The sequence below is a fragment of the Prionailurus viverrinus genome, chromosome B4, assembly GCF_022837055.1.
Source record: "Prionailurus viverrinus isolate Anna chromosome B4, UM_Priviv_1.0, whole genome shotgun sequence".
NCBI lineage: Eukaryota > Metazoa > Chordata > Mammalia > Carnivora > Felidae > Prionailurus > Prionailurus viverrinus.
In genome coordinates, this window is record NC_062567.1 from 44,072,448 (window position 1) to 44,093,632 (window position 21,185).

Consider the following 21,185-nt stretch of genomic DNA (forward strand, 5'->3'; position numbering starts at 1 on the left):
CTCCCTTCCTCTCTTCTCCCCTCCAACAGCCAGTTTGGATGCATGTGCTGAGGACCGCGCAATAAGAATGGATAAAAATTCACTTGGTTCCTGGGGCGCCGGGGTGGCTCGGTCAGTTAAGCATCCGACATCGGCTCAGGTCGTGATCTCCCGGTTCATGAGTTTGAGCCCCGAGTCAGGCTCTGTGCTGACAGCTCGGAGCCTGGAGCTTGCTCCGTATTCCGTGTGTGTCTCTCTCTCTGCCCCTCTCCCACTCATTCTCTGTCTCTTTAAAGTAAATAAATGTTAAAAAAAAAAGTTAAAAGAAAAGTAAAAAAAATTTCAAGTGACTCCTGTGTCCAGTGGGGGCAATAGCCGTGTAGACACAGCACAGTAAACTGGCACATGAGATCTGAACACCATGACTGGTGCATGATAGAGTTTACTCAGTACATTTTTGTCCACAAAGAAAAATGAAGGAAAGATCACACCCTCAGTAGTTCTGCTCTCTGCTTTTGAGGTAAGACTTGTCCACTGGTGAGTGATTCTTTCAGAAAAGTCTCCCCTTGTTGAACTGATTTCTGGGTCTGTGTTTTCACCAGCTGGCCCGTGTTTTCTTCCCCCTCGAAATACCGGTCGTCCCTTATGAACCATCTGAATGATCGCCTTTCTCTGCCCCTCCCATCTCACAATTCTCCCGCTCTGTTGGCCAGGGAAGAGAAATAATCCCTGCAAGCTGCTCCACAGAGTACGAGTCTTGGGTTTGCTCGGCTTTACTTGGGTTTAACTTTGTAAAGGCAAAGGTTCAAAGAAAACCCGGCGGAGATGTCCCCTTACTGGGCCTCCTGCTCTGCTGCCAGTGAACACGGTACCTGCGGTCCTGCAGCTCATCTGCAGTGTATCTTCTCAGGCCGTCCTTAACTTCCCAGTGCACCGGAAATGCTAACTGCTAACCACCCCAGCCAGCCCCCCCCCCCCCCCCCCCCCCGCCCCCGAAGCTGAGGCTTCACTCTTTGCTGTGCTGGGCCTTTAAGGATTCATCATAATTTGGAAGTAGTAAATATGAGCACAGCCATGAAACTTTAAGACTATTTGTCCCAAAGCGGAAGGGAAATGGACACACTGTTCAGCAGCTGAAGGACTGTGAAGAGAATACTCAGCTGTGATTCCAAATTTGACTTGAGCATCTTTCTCTCATGACTCTGCCATGTGACACAGACCTTTCTCTTCCAAGTCAGTCCCCTCAGTGGCTTTATTACCTTAGTGGACTTTAGGTCCCTCGTCCGCCTTCCGAGCCCAAGCTTGTAACTCGCTTTTGATCATCTAAATTTCAGGTTTAGCTCCCAGGAGCGCTTGTTAGTTTACTAGGTCACAAAGTTTCTTTAAAACGAAATCAAGCATTTTTAAATTTATGAGGCTGAAGTTTCTTGGCTATAGATGGGTGACGATGGCAGCAAAAGGGAATCAAGTTTTAAAACTTGCTTTGAGATATTGAACAATTGTGTTTGTAGTGATTTTACAATCCTGTGGGCATTTATTTTGAAGTTATCATTTGAGGCTATAGGTTGGCCACTTACATTTTCTTGGTCGATTTCTCCTCTAAGTTTTGTGTCTCAGCTCGGCACAGGAGTGCCACTCTTTGAAATAGGGCAGTGTTGCTTTGTGTATTGGTTTTCTGCTCTCTGTTCCATTATAGGATTTTAAATTTTTAGACTTTTTTTTTTTAATTTTTTTTCAACGTTTTTTTATTTATTTTTGGGACAGAGAGAGACAGAGCATGAACGGGGGAGGGGCAGAGAGAGAGGGAGACACAGAATCGGAAACAGGCTCCAGGCTCTGAGCCATCAGCCCAGAGCCTGATGCGGGGCTCGAACTCACGGACCGCGAGATCGTGACCTGGCTGAAGTCGGGCGCTTAACCGACTGCGCCACCCAGGCGCCCCAAGGATTTTAAATTTTTAAAAAAATGTTTTCATTTTATTTTTGAGACAGGGAGAGACAGAGCATGAGCAGGGGAGGGGCAGAGAGAGAAGGAGACACAGAATCCGAAGCAGGCTCCAGGCTCTGAGCAAGTGGTCAGCACAGAGCCTGACACGGGGCTCAAACTCACAGACTGTGAGATCGTGACCCGAGCTGAAGTTGGACGCTTGACCGACTGAGCCACCCAGGCACCCCCCACCCCCCCACCCCGCCATTATAGGATTTTAACAGATAAAGCCAGAGCATGCCGAACCTATAGACTGAAGAGGCAGCACCTGTTCAGAGAGGTCTGCAGAGTCAGGGAAGCCCCTCTCCCTCTTCCTAGCTCTAGAAATGCAGAGGCAGTGTTTTCCTGTTTTCAGTATCATTCCATACTCCCAGGGTGTCAGCCCTAATTAGTAAGACTGTAGAAGTCAGAATAGTGCGTGTCTCTTACCAGTATAAACCTTTCAGAGCTTTGAGTTTTGCTCAGTTGCTCAGGTGGAACACTCATCAAGGTGGCAGAGAGGAAGGCAAACCCACATCAATGGGTTAGAGAGATAGAGGGGAAGAAAGAGTGAAACCGAGCACCATTTTAACTGTTTGCCATGTGGCCTGGAGAAAAGCCCATATGAGTGATTTATCTCTGGAAGCCTTCAGTTTTCCATTTTAGTCTCTCCTCCCTTATAAAAGATCTCTTAGAACTTCACTGGCATGAAAAAAAACCCCCTAATCCATATGCTGATGACTTTCTAATTAATATCCCCATTCAGACATCAACTTGCCTTCGTGGCATCCCATGGGATGACTAATGGATACTTCAGATTTAATATGGTCAACCCAAGGTGCTGAGATCCTCGGCTCAAACTTGTTCCTTTTAGTCTTCCCCTTCTTAGTAGATGCTATCTCCAGCCTTCTGGCTGCTGAGGACTAAAACCTTGGAGTCACCCTCCAAATCTGTCCCTCACATTTCATATTGTTTACAACTGCAGTCTCATTGGCTCTACATTCACACCATATCCCAAACCTGATCACTTCCCCCTACCTCTGTTGCAGCTATGCTGACTCAAACCACTGTAATTTCCTCCTCGGGTTATTGACATAGTTCCCAACCAATTCCATGCTTCTATTTGACTCCCTAACACCCTGTTCACAGCACAGGAGATGGAGTGATCCTTTCAAAGTTAAGTCAGACTATGCCACGCCTCTGCTTCAGATCTACAAATGAGACCCAAAAGGCCCCACACAGCCTGTCCTTTTTTTTTTTTATCTCCCTGACTTTATCTCCTACCACTTTGCCCCATGCTTACTCCTCCTGGCTACTCTGCCTTCCTTGCTTCTTATGAAGGTACAGGGCATACTCCTGCCTCAAGTACGTTTCATGTGCTTTTCTTTCCCTTTGCAGTGCTTCCCCTGGGCAAACCCTCGTGACTTGTTTCTCTGTCTCCTTCAGATCTTCCTCCCATCTTACCTTCTTGTTGAGGCCAATTCTGATCATCCTCAATAAGTTATGTCCCCGCCGAATACTTCCTGCTCTGGTTCTTTCTTTTGTTTTTTATCTTATTACTCATCACCGTCGTGCCACTGTCTGGCATACTGTAACAGTTGGCTAGCGCTGAGTAACAAGCCCTCCCAAGTCCCAGTGACAACGATTGTTCAGTTTTTCTGGCTAGCACATCTGTGGGTTGGCTGCGGTTTAGGTGATCTAGGCTGGGTTTGATTTCGTAGTCTGGTCTGGCCTCCTCCTTGCGGGTAGGACTCAGGTGGGCTCCCTGTGATTTCATCTGGGGGCCCATGCAAAAGGGGCAGCAGCTGCCCGGGGAAAGTTCCTTTCATGATGATGGCAGAGGTACAAGACAATAAACTCAATCTGCAAACAGATTTTGAAGACATTTTTAACTTTCTTTGGTAATGGTAGCGTATTGATGGTCGATTTGTATGAGTGTGCATGGGCGTGCGTGCATGCATGTGTGTGTGTGTGTGTGTGTGTGTGTGTGTGTGTGTGATGTATTTATCGTCTCTTTTTTTGTCGTGAGATGAAATGCTTACATTAGTCAGATAGGACCCCCTCCCATGGCTCACTCTGTCACTACCTTTGTTCAAATATCACCTTTTCAGAGTGACTTTCCCCTGACAATGATTTCAGAGCTAGCACTCCTTATTCTATTTCCTTGCTCCGCTGTATTTTAAAATAGCCTTTATCCCCACATAGCTCTATAGCAAATATGTGTTTGCTTGTTTCCTTTGTCTCTCCTACAAGAATATAAGCTTCATGAGGGTAGAGACTGTCTTGGGCGCCAGTGAATTCCCAATACCTAGAACAGTGCTTGGGGCCTAGAAGGCTTTCAATAAACATTGCTGAACGAATTATGAGAAACCGTTATAAAAGAGGTCTAAGACTGTGTTCGAAGAGAGGGCTTTGTCCCTGGACTGTGTGGTGCTGAAGCTCTTTTTGACACAACATCAATATTTTTGGCATTTGTGGTTTTTTGTTTGCTCATAAGACACTGTGTGTGCCCCTGTGAGAGCACCTCTAAATTGTTCTTGGTACTGCATGAGATGCTTTGATTATTTCTGAAGCCCTTCTCTGATCCGTAATATATCTGTACCTCTTGTCTGCAGATACTTTGAAAATGGTAGAGCTGAGCTAAAAATATTCAGAAGTAGCTAAGCAGTCAGCATTGCTTCAACTTTGCACACTGACTGCTTCTGTGTCTTATCCTTGCATCTGGCATCAAAACAAAAATCTTTAACATGGGAAGATATTTTAGTCCTAAGCAATCTATTATTGTCACAGATAATGCACAAGGCAGCTTTCGAAAACACCCAAATAATGTTCTCTAACCTGTCTCTCTAGGTACCCACTTTGCTCCCACAATGAGAATGTTATAGTCAGATTCATCCCAAAGAGCCTTACTTTTATGTAATTTAGAACGATAATAATTTTAAAAAATCTCACATATTTAGATACCATTTGTCCCTTTATGGAGCACTTTTAAAATTTCACGTATTATTTCCTTTTACGTCAAAATAGGCCCATTTGACCTAGGACAAATGAGGCCCCGAAGAGTTCATTGACATCCTCAAGGTCACTTGGCTAACTGGTGACCGAGTCAAAAATCTCCATCCTCTGCTGTACGGACTGTGAACACTGAAATATTAAAGTAACCTCATCTGATACCCAGTATTGACTTCTTATTTCTAGGTTTGAAAATACACGGCAAGCTTAAAAAATAAACTTGAGAGGAATAAAAGCGTGCCTTGGCGAGGCTTTCAGGCCGGGTAATCAATTATGTGCTTTCCCTACGACCTGGTCACCATATTTATGAAGATAAAACCAGGGTGGTTTTAGTGGAATAGGATGGGTACAAAAGGACAGCATGTATTGTCAAGCGAATGTATGTAAAGGGAGGTGGGGTTTTGTTTTGTTTTGTTTTGTTTTGCTTCGTTTTGTTTTCCAACCCCTATCTTTCTCAAGCCCTCTCACATGGAGGCTTAGTCCGGGACAGTACTTGAGCCAATCCTGACCGGAGTATCAGTAGCGTCAGACCTCTGGATGATGGGACCTAGGGTTTTGTTTGTCATGGATTAAGTGTCTGCTATGAGCTCTGGGCAACCAGATCCCCCCTGAGTCCATATCACCTTTTGGCAACAGCAGGGGTCAGTTCCCATGACTGGGTTTCTGTTTGGAGCCCTGGCCTGAATATCAGACCATTCATGTGGGACCCCAAAGCCCCATCCAGTGTCTACCAGCTCACCTCCTGAGGAGGTGGTTGGGTTTTGCTTTCTGTGGATTCAGGCACTGGTTGGGAATGTGGATGGAGCGACTGTTGGCAATGCTGCTACAAATGCCTACCTCACTTTAGACATGATTTGTGGTGTTCTTTGCTAGAACCTCAATGGCTGGCATCCTACCTGGAATGCAGTAGATAGTCAATGAGTAAACGCCTGAAAAAACAAACACGCTCCCTGGATTCTTATGCCCATTCATTGGAGAGATAGGATATCTGTCTGAGAAAAACCTGAATTACATCATCCTTTTGGACTTTCAGTCTTGGGCTCTCCATCTGCACTCATGGTACCAGTTTACAGCTAACTTATCACTGCCACTTCCAGACTCATGGGCAAGCATGTGCCTCACAAGGGTCTGTGATTCACTCACTCTCTTATCCAAGATGGCTGCCCAGCTCCTACCACCACTGCTTGATAGTGAGCGGAAAGAGCTCCCCTTTCTGAAACCAGAAAGTATGCCCTTACTAAATGAATTCTAAAAGTGCTTTTTGAGGAGAAGGAAGGAGAAATCTCTGGCTCATGCTCAGGATTTTGAAAGCAGAATTAGATTTGGCAGTAGGAAAAAATTCAATTCCATTTAACAGAGATTTATTTATTTTTAAAGTTCTTTTATATGCCTGGAACCGCGAAGTTGAAAAAAAAGGAGTCAGTCATGGACTCTGCTCTCTAGGGATTAACAATCTAGTGACTGAGGAAGTCCAAATAGTAATGGAAGTAGGTGCAATAATTCTAGCATCAGGCAGATTTAGCGAGTGCTATAGCAGGACAACAGTGGAACACCTGTGGGGCTCAATATTTATCATATATTTTTGGAAGACTAAGGAAGGGAGACATCCTAAAGTACTATAACTTCTCCGTGCTGTCTTCCCATTTCTTTTATGGGATCTTCTCTTTACATTAAATTGCAGTAAGTTGAAATTTTGATTGGCTAATGCATTCCAATCTTCAAAAACCAAAATAATTTCAGTAGATGGGCATTAAGAAGTCTTATTCTCACCATGTTCGGGAATTTTGCTCTCACCATGCCCCATTCAGACCATTCCTCCCGCTCCTGTATCCTGCAGGTAGGTTTTTGCAGTGGTTTCTTGTGTATTCTTCTGGGCTATTTTATGTAAATAAAGCAGATAAGAACACTCATTTTTATTCCATCTTTTTTCTTCCACAAAATGAACATTATATACAGTGCCATTCTTGCTTTTTTCTCCTTCACAGTATACCCCAGAGATGATTCTATGTCAAAAAATAAAGAGCTTCTTTATTCTTGTTTTATAAATGCATAGAAAATCCTGCAGTTCATTTAGCCATCTCCCTACAGATGGACACTTGGGGTGCTTCCAACCGTTTGTTAAAAATTTGTTGCACAAACCATTTACATACATCAATTCATATGTGTGCAGGTGTATCTACAGGGCAAAATGCCCAGAAGGAGGACTGCTCAGATATCCACTCTCTTTTCTTTTCTTGTTTTTTTAAAATCAAGTTCATCATTATTCCCAGTCTCAGAGATAATGGACTTTGCCATACAGACTCTCAAAGACCAAAGGAATGGATCTCTTAGGGTTGAATTCTAGTTCTAGGAGAAAATATTAAGTGAGATCTTAAGACCATTTCTACATCTTAAGATATATAGGAAGCCGCTTGTTTCTACAAAGCTCACTTATATGATTGACTTTATTATCAGATCCTGATTTCCAATTCCATCAATGTTTGTTCTGGCCAGTTAGTGGTTTGCGTTGCCTTCATTCACCTGTTCAACCAACAAATGTTTTTTGGGCACTTACTAGACCTCAAGGTCTGATAGATGTTGGAGTTAGAGTGGACTCATACTTGGTCTCTGTTCCCTAGCTCATAATTTGGACAGAGATTTAAACATCTAGATACACATTTAGTATGGCAGTTATTACTATACACATATATGTAGGCTGAGCTTTTTCCCCAGCAACCCCACCTTCTCTGTGTATGTTCTTGGCAACCTGTTGGCATCCCCCACTGCCAGTTGCAATATGATCTTCATAATACACAGAAATTGGGGTCAGAAACCTTGGGTTTTGGTTTAATCTATGTTACTAACAAGTATTAGTAACATGAGTACCTTAGTAACATAATAAGCTTGTAGTGTTTCAGAATATCAAAATCTCTATCTGAGATGTGAGTATAGAATGGTATCAGTGCTTAAAAGTGCTGTGCAAATTATTGTTTACATTCTTTCTCTCCTAGGGAACAGAACTGTGAGTGAGAACAACCAAGGATTGTGGGAATCATTTCAGCAGTAACGATAGTATTTGTTTCTGGACTGACAGAGCCTTTCCCTTTCCCAAGTAGATTCGTCCGGGTCACCCACAGTCAGAAGCAGAATTTATAGTCTCCTCCACCAAGTGGGCTTGGTGTGCAACTTATGGAGGCACCAATACTGGCCTATCTGCCCTTTCCGTTGTCAGCGTTGACTTTATCACTATTGAGCCACTGAACTGACCATCTTGCTCTCACCAAAGTGGGGAGAGCTTTTTGAGGTAATGTCTCTGGAATGCCACCATTATAGTTGTACCCAAAGTATTCCTGCACACTGGCAATACATCAGTGTCAGCACATGGTCAGAACCAGGTTATCCATACCTGGATGTGGTGAGGAAAGAAGAGATTAGCAATATTAGCAGTCTGCAACCATCCCTAGGGGAGTTGGTAGTACTAAAAGAGCCCAAAAGACAGACCTGCCATGGCAGTGTGGATCACAGAACAGTCCTAGCCCTTGATGAGGTTGTGCCCCGCCCTGAAGCAGGGAGGGGGAGAAATTCCGTGTCTTCTTCTTTCCTCCTATTCTCTAGTCTCCTGTTAGTATTTTTCATTAACTAAGCCTGGTGAGAAGACACTTGTCAAGGGAGCTTGGGGAAGATATTTTTCTGGAGAAAGTCAGGGGATGAATCTGAGAGCAGATAGGCAAATTACCAGCATAGAATCTCAACTCCTTCTTAGAAAATGTTCCCACCAAGAGGGGAAGTTTGTCTCTAACTTTCTTCTTGTTCCTGAGGCTGAATATTTTTGTCTTGAGGCCTCTCAGGTTTTAAACTCTTTGTTACTCTTTTTTTCCAGCAGGCCCACTGCGTCCTGTGCAAAGAGTGCTTCTGGAAGTCTCCACTTGGGACCATCGATATTCTACCTGTTTGCTTTGATGCCTTCAATTGTCTAGCTAGCCCTTTCTTCAGTGGCGTGGTTGGATTCCAAGGTAGGAAAGGGAAAGAAAGACAGAATCAACAGGTCACCTACAAGGCCAAATGCATTAACTCTTTGAATCATAGAGAAGCCAAAAAATTCTGAGAAGGAGCAGGACAATTGGTGAGGTTTCATGGTGGTTATTTCCTATCCCTCCCCCAGTGGGTTACAGGGAAAACCTCTCTAAATAGCTTTAGCTTTAGCCATGATCTTCCAGCCTTGTTTAGAATGATAGAATTTTAGAGCTAGAAATGTTAGAAATCAGCAATCTCAACATTTTCTTCTTCATTTTATAAAGAGTAAAAATGAGGTCCAGCAAGGTTAAGTGACAAGGTCACAATCACTTAACAAGTTAGTGGTGTGAGCTGATTTCCAAATGTTGCTTTTCCATCTGTACGAGTCAGTTTTACTTAGGTTCCATATTAACTCGCCATCTTAGTGTTATTTAAAGGGCCTAAGCAATTCTTCTCTTCCTGCTTCAGAGTTTCTCCTGTTAAAGATCCCTTCAGGGAGTCTCCTGGCTTTCTTTTGCAGAACACTTTCAGCAAATTTTTATTTTCCTCTGCTGCCTCCACCTCACCCTATACAAGTTATTCTGAGTCCAGAAAGATCTAGAATGAGCTCAGGTTTGAACTGGTACATGCCTTCTGTTATTCCACCGAGGGGTTGTGTGGCTCTCCCTTCCCCAATGTTGTTTGTGGTTCAAGCATGCGAAGGCTCTTTCTGTGAGAAGAAGTTCTACAATTTTATTACCAGTAAAGTAAAATGGAAAACCAATACCATCATTTTCACTGTAGGTTTTATTTCCCTGGTGATACATGAAGAAATTGGCTCAGTGAAGAAGCCAGCTATAAGGGTGGAAATCGGCAGATGGCGGGTCCACTGGAGCCCAGAGAGGGTGTGTAGTCAAGGGAAGGAGGAAAGTCTGACCTTGGTGAGAGGGCTAATCTCACCAACTCAGGCAGTGGCTTTCTGTAGTTTAGTTTTTATCTGAATAGGGAAGGAGAAGAAGGCGAAGACACCAAGAGAATAAAGAGGGAAAGAAAGGAGAGAGGGCACAACAGAGACAGAGAACAAAGGAAAGAAGAAAATGGAAGAAAATGCTCCTATAGGAGTGAAGAGGGCATGGGAGAATAAGAATCAAAGAAAGGGGCTATGTGTCACTCAATAGCACACTTAATGTAAATATGACTTCTTTTTTCTAGTCTGCAGAATAAAGATTAATTATCTTTTTTTTTTTTTTCTTATGAGTGTGAGGTAATCAGACTCAGGCCATGTTTATTTGTAGAGAAACCAGAGTGATCAAAAGACTAGGTCAGTCCAGTGTTTAGCTGCAGGGACTAATGCACTAAGATTCTACATGGGACCAAAGGTGGGAATGGGGAGGGCAGGGAGGAGGACAAAGGGGAAACTACCTCAATCTCCTGGGAATGGGGGCTTGCATAGACCTGGTGCTCAGCATGCACTTGTTAAACTGGCGTTCCTCCCTTTGCCACTTGCTCTGATGCAGTTATGGTGACACTAACTTAGAAACAGTGCAAAGATTGATTCATATATTTTTTTTCAATTGTCGTGGCCAATACTTGGTTGGAAATTGGGCATCATCAAGTTTGGAAGGTAGAGAAGTGGGTGGGCGGAAAAACTTCACGGATTAACATAGAGGTAGGAAAGCATTTGCTCTCCTGGGTGGTAGTAGAGAAGGAATCTTCTAGACTGCGCTGGCGCCTTAGGTTTGTATCAAATGGAACACGATTGCACTTTAATTACCTGAAAGAATGAAAAGGATAACTGGTTGGATATTCTCAAAGTGCTTTGCAATTATGTGTGTTGGTGGGGCTATCAGTCATGATGCTTCAACTGGTCTGTGTCCTGAAACTTGGAATCATTAGTTGATGGAAAAAACAGTTGGAGCTGATTTCTCCTGACAAGACCATCAATTGGCTCCTCTTACATGGATTCCCAGGGCTGCCCTGGCTCCTGCCCTTCTCGAATCTGTTTGGCATCTCTATGCATTTCTTCAGTTTTGAGACCTGCCACCCATTGTTCCACTACATCCTATTTTTAACTGGAGGCGGGAAGAATGCTTCTATCCCTTGAAGGCAAAGGACCCTAACCCAACTAATAGATGTCCTACTGTTCTACCAAACCATTGTCTTCCCTCACTGGACCTTCTGAGTCCCTAGATTTTCCAGTAATAAATACTTTCTGTACCTTCAACTTAATGGTAAATTTAATAATCCCTGGACTCTCTCTCAAACCCCTGAATGAGCCACTTTACCCTTAGAGGTTACAAATAATGAAAGTCTGCAAATAAACATATAGATCAGACTAGAAAAAAACAGCACCCGATGGAAGAGGTGAATTCCAATTCTGAAACTAACTGGCAAGTTACTAACCCTCTCTGGGTATAATTATTTTCCTTTTCTGTGATATGGACTTCACAGAGTTGATAAGAGAAAGTGACTGAGGCCGCTTATGTAAGGAGTCACATGCCTCCTGACACCTAACGGGACAAGTGTCCACATTTCCCTGTTGGAATGTATGTGCCAAACCCTTGTGCTTGGGGGAATGCGTTTAGTAATATCCATAGCAAATCCAGACTTAGGCACTTCATAATCCTCGGAAGTGTGGGCACTTGACCAGAGTCACTGAGCTCAAAGCTTCTGACCAGAGGATCCAGAAAAACACCCAGGAATTTAAACACAACAGAAGGGCAATGAAGTAGTGAGGCGGAGATTAAAAAAACAAAAGGAGGGCCCCATAGGGAGATAGACATACCAAGAGAAAACACATTCAAGGCAGAGCACAGGAGAGACATACAGAAACTTACAGCCAGAGATAAAATATGTCTCTTGAATTTTCTCTGATCCTGAACTCCCAAGCTGGTTTGTCACCTAATGCCTAAGGGCTAGATTATGGGAATATCGAACCAGAGTGCCAGGCTAGAAAGCCTGGAGATAACATGAAGCTGCACAAGCTACAATTTCTGCAAACTACTAAAGCTTTCATTAGGCAAACTTTAATTTGTGTGCGTTCTCTCCACTGTACCTTAAAATAAATGTATTCTTTATGATCTGGAGAGATGCCTACTCGTCTAATTTGGAAGAAATATAAATGTTGGTAGGATCGTCTCTGGGGAATGTTACTACCTATCGTCATTAAGGGAGGAAGTAATGAGAGAGCGGGAGATTAACTAGTTAGTTGGGGAATCTACTAGAAGAAAGGAATTGACACCTCAGGGCCTAATCTTGAAAATTGTTCTGGCACAGACAGTAACATGCTGAGCAGAGGAAGAATGGGATGGGGACTGAAAAAAAAAAAAAAGTAATGATCAGAAATGTTAATCAAAATATGATGAATATAAAATGCTAAACTATTTTAATTTTTTTTTTCAACGTTTATTTATTTTTGGGACAGAGAGAGACAGAGCATGAACGGGGGAGGGGCAGTGAGAGAGGGAGACACAGAATTGGAAACAGGCTCCAGGCTCTGAGCCATCAGCCCAGAGCCTGACGCGGGGCTCGAACTCCCGGACCGCGAGATCGTGACCTGGCTGAAGTCGGACGCTTAACCGACTGCGCCACCCAGGCGCCCCTAAACTATTTTAAATAACAACAGTTTTGCTATGACATCTTCATTCAGTCACGTATTACATTTATTAAAAACGTTTCTATTCCTCAAGCTGTTTTCAGCACATGGGCCAGCTAGAGAAAGCTGAGAGTTAAGTTGGCCGCGGCTGCGGCAGAACTGCTCCTGTCTCTGTGCTCTATGGGATGCTATTCTCGACGTCAGCAACAATAGCTAAACACATCTCTGAATTATAACTGTCATAGGGCTCCTTCCTGGGCTCATCTGCCTTGCTTAGCATTTTAAGTCTCTCCTGCCTAATGAAATGTCATCTTTTCATGGACGGTGAGCAACTAATTGTTTAAAGCAAATCCGAATGTGAAAGGTGGAGGTTTTTATGACTTGGAGTTTAATTCGTCGTGATACCTTGACTCGTGTCTCAAGCTAACTAAAGGATGCCACACTGCAGGACATGTAACCTTTCACCACCACACACTTCACCAATTACAGCAAATTTCTCTTTACCCAGAGTAGCTGGAGATCGGTGGGATTCAATTTCCAGTATGCTGATTAACTGGGTATTGCCACATAATCCAATCACCAGAGAATAAAATTTGTCTTCTCTGGATGATGGCTTCAACTTTTTTACCCTCCTGTTCCTTCCAGTCTCTCTTCAAGTCAATCTTCTTGAAGAGTAACTCATTTCTTTCCAGCTTGAAACCTTCGATAACTCCCAGAGCTCATGGGATAAGGCTATCATTCCAGGTTGTTCATGATTGTTCCCACACATCTATTTTCATCTCTGTTTCTCTACCCTTTGTGCTCTTCCTTATAAAAACCCTGACTTTCCTCATGCTTGATGTTCCCTCCACATAGGATGCCCTTCTGGCCTGTTTCTGCATATTCAAACCCTACCCATTCTTGAAGAATCAGGTCAATTCCCTCTTCTTCTGAAAGCCTTCCTAAATGTCTCCTTCCCCATCTCCTTTTTAAAGCCTACGTCTTCTTCTTCTGAAATTGCACATCTTTGATCTCTGCCCCTCCTGGGAAATGACTTTTTCCTTTCAGTCATCCTCATTTACATTTACTCTATCTTACCAATAAATCACAAGTTTTTTGAGTGTATTATCTGTGACAGATGCATCTCTGTTAGCCCCCAAGATGCTATCACATGCCTTGCACACAGTAGGTGTTCATTAAATGAATGAGCCAACAGAACCATAATTTCATCACTAAAATGGATCAAAAGGTGCTTCTCTCTTTCTTAGATGATTCATAGAACACCTCAGGATTTCACAGTGCTTTTAATTTATTATGCTTAACATTAACTATCATTAAAGAAGCTGCAAGTAAGTCTGGTTGTTTGAATTTTCTCGTTTCGATTTCTGAACAACACAGAGAGCAGGTACATTTAACAACCAGGCGACTGACAGAAGTTACAGGAAAAATGTGTTTATTGACCTCACATAAAACACAGTAAATGGCACAGGGAATTAGGATAAAATTAAGTCCATCTATACATGAAGTGATTTTGTCTGAGAGAATCTAATTAGTCATGTCAGAGTGTGACCAGAATCTCAGTGTTCGTACTATCCACCCATGATCACTCCTTGAGGATAATGACTTTAAGAAAGGCAGCCATACCCGGGGACAGTACCAAGAAATAGGCAGAAGCGAAGCAGATTCCTTCTTAATCACCAGAGACACAACTGGGGATTGAAAATTCACTGCGGTTCCCTGCCCCAAGGGCTACAGGGCATGGCATTTATTTCAGAATGGGCACAGTCACTGTTCATGATGCCATGCAGAGTCATGCATTTGCAGATGAAAACAAGAAACAAGCTGGTCACCAAGCATGGGTGAGAGGACAATGTTCTCAATGCCAGGCCATGCTGTGAGCAGGGTCAGGTCAAGGGATCTGAGAAAGAAAGAAAAGGGAGAGCAGGAGCTCATGAAAGGCTATGATCAGGGTAGCAAGGGGTTAACTGCTAAATAAGCTAACAGAAATCAATCAAAGAGAAGTGGATGTCAGGAAAAAATAGGAGACCAGCCCAGGAAAGTAGTTCACATCTTTGAAACCTGCAGAAGTTGAAGGAACAAAGGAAGATGGGTCATCAATATGGAGCAATCTGGAGGATTCTGGAGTTTCCTCTCCAGAAGACAGCTGTATGGTCCCGGCATCCAGGAAAGGAGCCAGATGCCAGGGGAACTTGCTATTTGGGCCCCAGCTGTACTGACATGCTCTCTTATTCTGTAAAACCCATTCTGAGGTCTTCTGCTGTCGAGTTGGGAGCAAAGGATGCTCACTGAAAGCTGGTGACAAAAAGTTGTAGGGTAATCACTGGAGATGATTCTCTAGGCAGAATGATTTTCCCAACACAGAGACATACAGTTGTTTGGAAACAGGCCCTCTGGAGCATTAAGCTTATCAGGATATCTACTAGGAATTCTCTTCCTTAGACTTTTATCTCATCTTTCTTCAGAGGCTGTGGGAACACAGATTCTCTTAGAATCCTCTCCAAGCTCTCTGTTTTGGCCTTTGACACCGACTAACCGTGACTGTGGTTCTTTCCAAAGCTCGTTATAGTGTTTTGGTAACAGTTGGCAGCAAGGATATCCAGGTCCACATGCCCTCGCAGAGAAGCCCTGGCCCATCCCATACTGATTTCCAGGTGGACAACCGAGTGCAGTTTGTCATGTAATGGAACCTTCAAAGTCATAGATTCTGTAGTGTTAAAGCTTGAATTCTGTCTGTTAAATCATATCCACGTGGCCATCAGAGGTCACACCAACTCCAAGTCAGGTGTTTATGCTCCCAGCCATAGTGAAGAGGAAATTCTGATCCATTTTCCATGCAGTGGAAATTGATTCTCAGAATGATTACCGCGAGGGTATATAAGGATGGGTCAAGAGGTGACCTTGAATAATTTGCCAAACCACTCTGAACCCCAGCTTTCTTAGTTGGAAAATAGAGACTTATCACCCCACTCAAAGGATTATGATGGGGATTAAATGTGTAAAAATGTGGATAGAGTATTGGGTGCATGAGAGGTCCTTGCATCAACAAAAGAAAGATTCAAGAATGTTCAGTTTTGGTGCTATGTTTCTTTGCATTAGGGTTCTTGGAGCTCAGTTTACTCCTACACAGTCTTTTTTTCTTTATTAATGTTCTATTGGTCATAAAAAAGAAGTTTATGAGAGGAACATGTACTTACTAGACCAAGAATCAAGATGTCTAGATTTCAGTTCTAGCCTGCTGCCTGATAATCCTGCCAGGATAATCCTGAGTAAACGACATACAGTCTACAAGCATCAATTTCTTCCCCTCTAAAATTCAATAATAGACATGATTTCCATGTCTACCTCATAGGACTATTGTGAAGATCAAATAAAATAATAGCAGAGCAGGTGTTTTCACCATTAACACTGACCATGTATCGACTAAGTCAGTTTCCATCACTCCTTTAATCTCCACAGTAACCCCACTCAGCAGATACAGCTTTTCTCATTTGAAAACCTGAGCTCAGAGAGACATTTAGTGGCTCACTAAAGCTTAGCAGTCGCTGAGCAGTAGGGCCAGGATTCAAAACCAACCCTCTGGGCTCCAAGTGCTCTTCTCACTATTATGTTGGGTCATGTGAAATTGCTACTTTCGTAGGTGAAAATCGAATGTCAGTGATTTCATACGGTTAAACCTGATATAACACATCTGTATAAAGAGCTATTTAAATTCAAGAGAACAGAACCATTGAGTTAAAAGGCTTAGGTTCTGTTTAACACCATTCAGGGCAGTGTTTCCTTATACCATGTAAAGGACTGGAAAAGGGTCATAAATTTCCCATTTGATTCAAACTGGAATTGGCAAAACCCTGTTCTGGTTGGGCATTTCACATGATAGTTAAGCTACAGTTCATTCACAGGAATCAAGCTCTCTTGGTAGCACCATCCTCAAAGTGGGGTTGATATGTCATATGGTCTGCAATATCTACTCATCGTCTTATGGAAAATTGTGAATCCATTATAAATCTGAATTCAGATGCAGACCGAGATACTAAGTAGTCCATTTAAGCATTGTAAAGTATGAGACTTGAGCAAATGTGCTTTTATAAAATTGAGATTAGTTTTTAAATGTGGACTTAGATTGGTCTGTTCATGAAAATTGCTGTTTTGGGGAAAAAATCCCCAAGTATTTGCTCATAGGAACCTTGGAATCCTACGAAGCATGCTGATTTGAGCTTCTCTTCACTCATGCTGGAAAAAGAACTGTGAATTGGTTCTGGGATGGGCTTGGCCTAGTGTTACCTGGACTGGGTGTAATACCAGATTGGTCAGCTAACCTCTGGGGAAATGTATACAGAGTATCATGATTGCCTTGTCTGAATCATAATAAGGCCAGATTATACCCCATGGAAAATGGTGGGGATTTTTCCCTAAAGATAATAAATATTCCTACTCTTGGACATCCTGAAGCCGGGTAAGAGGCCAAACCGGAGCAGGGATCTGGACCAGGGAAGAGGGAATCTTCTCACTGTGGGTTTAAGGGGAACTAGGGTTCAGGATTTCAAGGTAGGGAGAAATCTGGATATTCCTATAGGATTTAATTCAGCTGGTTACTACCCAAAAGTGACCTTGCATTATTGAATTAATTTCTGAAATATTCCAGATTGTGCTATTCAGAATAGATACCCAGGCCATTGTTATTTGAAAGTTAAGAAGGGAACCCATGAAGGGTTGAAAACATGTATACATCTGGGTTACATGCCTATATAATGAATGTTACCTGTCATCTAATTACATTATGAATCACACAACATATTCCATACCATGCTGCCTTATATTACACAGCATGGCCCACTTAAAATGCTTGTATATATTCTGTATACAAATATGTGTGATATTTTGTGTGCAAATCCTCATTTTCCTGTTAACGGGGCATCCAGGCCCATTCAGCCCCTACATAGATATCGATAATTTTCCTTATTGACACAGAGGAGCTTTTGGTTGTCCATCAATTAGAACTCAAGGCAATCTATTTTATGTAAATTCTATTTAAATCACAATAAACTCTTGTACCTCAGCATGGAGTTATTTATGCCAGAATGCTAAAATGTTACAGGGCAAGGATCCACCGTGGGGATACAGGGTCAATCTACTTAGCCTAGGAAAAGTGTGAATTATATAGCTTTGGAAATAAATGCCCATGGGTTCACTGCTTAATGGAATTGTAGCCAGGTTTCAGCCTTCCCCAATGTTTAGTTGATAGTAAGGCAGAAACCAGATTGGTGGGTAGGTTAAAAGGCAGTCCCCCCATCGCCACCAGTTCTAACAAGAACGGGAGAGTGAAATGCCATGAACATACAGAGCAATGCATCAAGATGTTGTATCTTTAATGCACTCACTTTCACATCCATGATGTCATTGATTCTTAGATTCCTTTTACCAACAGCCTGTGTTTTAGGAGACTTAGACTCTCTTTGAAGTTCCATCATTAGCTTGCTGAGTCAGAGAGCAACAAGCTGAAAGGTGTCTGGAAGTTCCTTCTATCTGTGACATTCCATGAACTGTGTCCACCGTCTCATTTAAGTTTCATATCAGATTGGACTTAGAAGTTAAAAGACTTGCTCAAGATCACCCAGTTAAGCGATGAAAGGTGGAGGGGCACAGCCGATGCTACAGCCAAGGGTTTCTGACAACAGAATTGTTCTCGAGGCACCATTACTCTACAGAGAAGGAATGTTTATCCAGAGACAAGCCCGCCTGTATTCTCTACTTCCTCATGCTTGACCCAAGGGACTCACTGTTTACCCATGACAAAGATAGAGTGTGCAAGCGTGACAGCAGAGGGCTTCGTTCATTAATTCAAAATGTGCTCATTCAAAAAGGAGATATGGGCTATCTATTTTGATTTGGAGATCATGGCAGCCTACACCTGGGCCTATGTAGTCTAGTGAGGTAGACAGACAGATAAACAATGTGACAAGGGCTGTGATAGAGGGAAGCACAGGCTGCTGAAAGTCCTGGATTTCTGGTCATCTCTCTTCAGCGATGCCACAAGCTGGAAAGTTAACTGTTCAAAGGCAATGTTACTGGGGAAGGCCGTGAGTGGTGAGCTCAAAAGAGGAGCGATCCAAAGATCCCTTTGAGATCCGCTGCTATTGAAGGGCTGTCATCTGGTCTAGATCCAGAGGTTCCCCAATACACTCCAGGTGTTCCTCAAATAATAGATTGGTCATATCTTGGAAAAAGTTCTTCTTGGGTCACTGAGGGCTGGAAAAGTTAAATTCCCCAGAGTCAGCGTGTATTGGGAGAGATAGACTAGGTTATGCTGTTAGTAATAAATAACCCCCAAGTCTCAGTAGCCATAGAAGTTTGCCTCTTGCGTGTTGGCCAGAAGCTATGCTCATTGTGGTGTCTCGAAAGTGGGGACTGGTAATTATTACCTCTCTACCTATTCTTCCACAATCCCCAAGGCAGGAAAAATGGGATAGAGAAATATATGTCGTCTCTTAAAAACTTTCACCTGTAAATGGTACATTGCACTTCTGCTCACATATCGCTGGCTACAACAAATCATATGGTTGTGTCTAACTTCTAAGGAAGCAGGGAAACGCAATCCTACCTTGTGTTGGGAAAGTGGAGAGAACTGAATATTTGTGAATATCCCTAAAACTAGTAGTGTTTTAAGAGCCTACAGCAGAGTCTTTATCTCTCAGGATCTCACACCAGCCTATGAGCTCCTGGAGACTTTGTGCATCTCTGTATTCCAAGGGCATTGAATGCCAGGCAGGGAATAGACTCTCAATAGATACTTGTTGAATGAATTAATAGGTGAATAGAAAAAGACTCTTTCTTAAAGAAGAACCCTTCCCACCGGTGGCCAGAAAAGTCTACATCACCTTTCATATATATTTTTTAATTTTTAAAAGTTAATTAATTTATTTTGGAGAGATAGAGCAAGTAGGGGAAGAGAAGAGAGACGGAGAGAGAATCCCAAGCAGGCTCCAAACTGTCAGCACTGAGCCCAATCCAGGGCTCAAACTCATGAACCATGAGATCATGACCTGAGCCAAAGACAAGGGTCAGACACTTAACTGACTGAGCCACCCAGGCACCTTTAACCTTTTATATTTTAAAATTAAGCTTCAGGGACCGAGTTTCATCCCTATTTGTGCTCTTCTAACATAGTTAGAAAGATACCTTGAAGGCCTTTATAGTCCTGCCAGGAGGAACAAACTCAGGTAACTGTATTTTGAGCCTCACTGATGACTTTTGGGAATTACAGCCATCGCAGCCACTTGTATGCCAGTTTAAGGAAGATGCCGGGAGAAGGGTGGGCAAGAAACCAAGCAACTTCCGAATGTGAGAAATGATGAACAAAGCATGGCCCTAGGAGGGCAGTGAGGGATGTGGATTATCCTCCCCAAACAATGATCAAGGCGGTGACTAAATCTGCTGAGACCCGAGCTCTGGCTTTACTTGAATAGACACCCTTAGAAAGGCTCCCAGAACAGATACTCTGTTTTCCAAAGTAGCAAAGCTAGTGCCCACTTTCTGGACCTGGAGTAATGGCCAAAATCAAATAATATAGCTGGATTCAGAAGGCAGCCAAGGTGCTGGATGACTGCTAGAGCATATCTATGGCAGCCACAGAAGTCGACAGACCAGGATGGGTAGCAAACAGGCCATGATCTAATACGCTCCTCATTTATCACTGCCCTTTGTGTTACACAATGTTGAAGCTCTGGCAGTGATCTCTTTGTTGTGCTGCTATAGACAAAAAGATTTGTGCACAGCTATGGTTGTGTCTGCAAACAGACCGACAAGATGCTTGGAAGAAAGAACCCCCTTGGTCCAGGGCTGTGTGCAGAGTGTGAAGTTGTTGCCCATTTATAAGGCACAGAAGCCCCAGTGACATGTCTTCCCTTGGGGGTGGGAGGTGTTATACCTAAGACAAACAGTACAGATCTTTTCCTAGAGATGAATTGGGTGCCATCCCAGTGCCTGAAAGGTGACATAACTTATGGCCACCTTTTACTGCTACCAGGATCTTCAACTTTCCCCAGTGTATGCCCCACCCCCCCCCCCCCCCCCCCCCCCCCCGGTATGACTCACCCTGCTGAGCTTCTATGTTTGCACACAGGCCTGCTGTGCTCTCCTGAGGGGCTGACCAATCATGCATGTGTGTCTAAAGTGTTCTGCAATTATATTTGAGTGGAAAGAGGACCAAGATGGTACACAGAGATGTGTGTAAAGACAGGACTTTTACTCTTTGTTCCAACCATTTTTTTCCCTGGCTGGATCCAAGCGTGCTGCGATTCTCTGCAACCTGAAGCTGGTGAGACATCTTCCCCAGTCCTTCTCCTAACAGGTCTGGTTGGGCTGCCTGGGCAGACAGCTGAGTTGTTGCCCTTCCCTATGCCCGATGTTCAGTGGGTGAGGGGAGAAATTTGACCCTGGATTACTGGAGAACAGCACTGTGACACTGGATCACTGGAGAGCGGGGTCATCTAGAAAACCCTACTTGATGTTACAAAGCTCCCTAACTTTATGAGCCATCAGAGTCTTAGAAAATAAGGGGAGTATCAATTTCTTCTGGAGGAAGGATAATCTGGTTGAACTGACCTGCTCTGAATGAACCTTTAGAGATAATAGAGACTCTCATCCAAATTATCTTATGATCTTG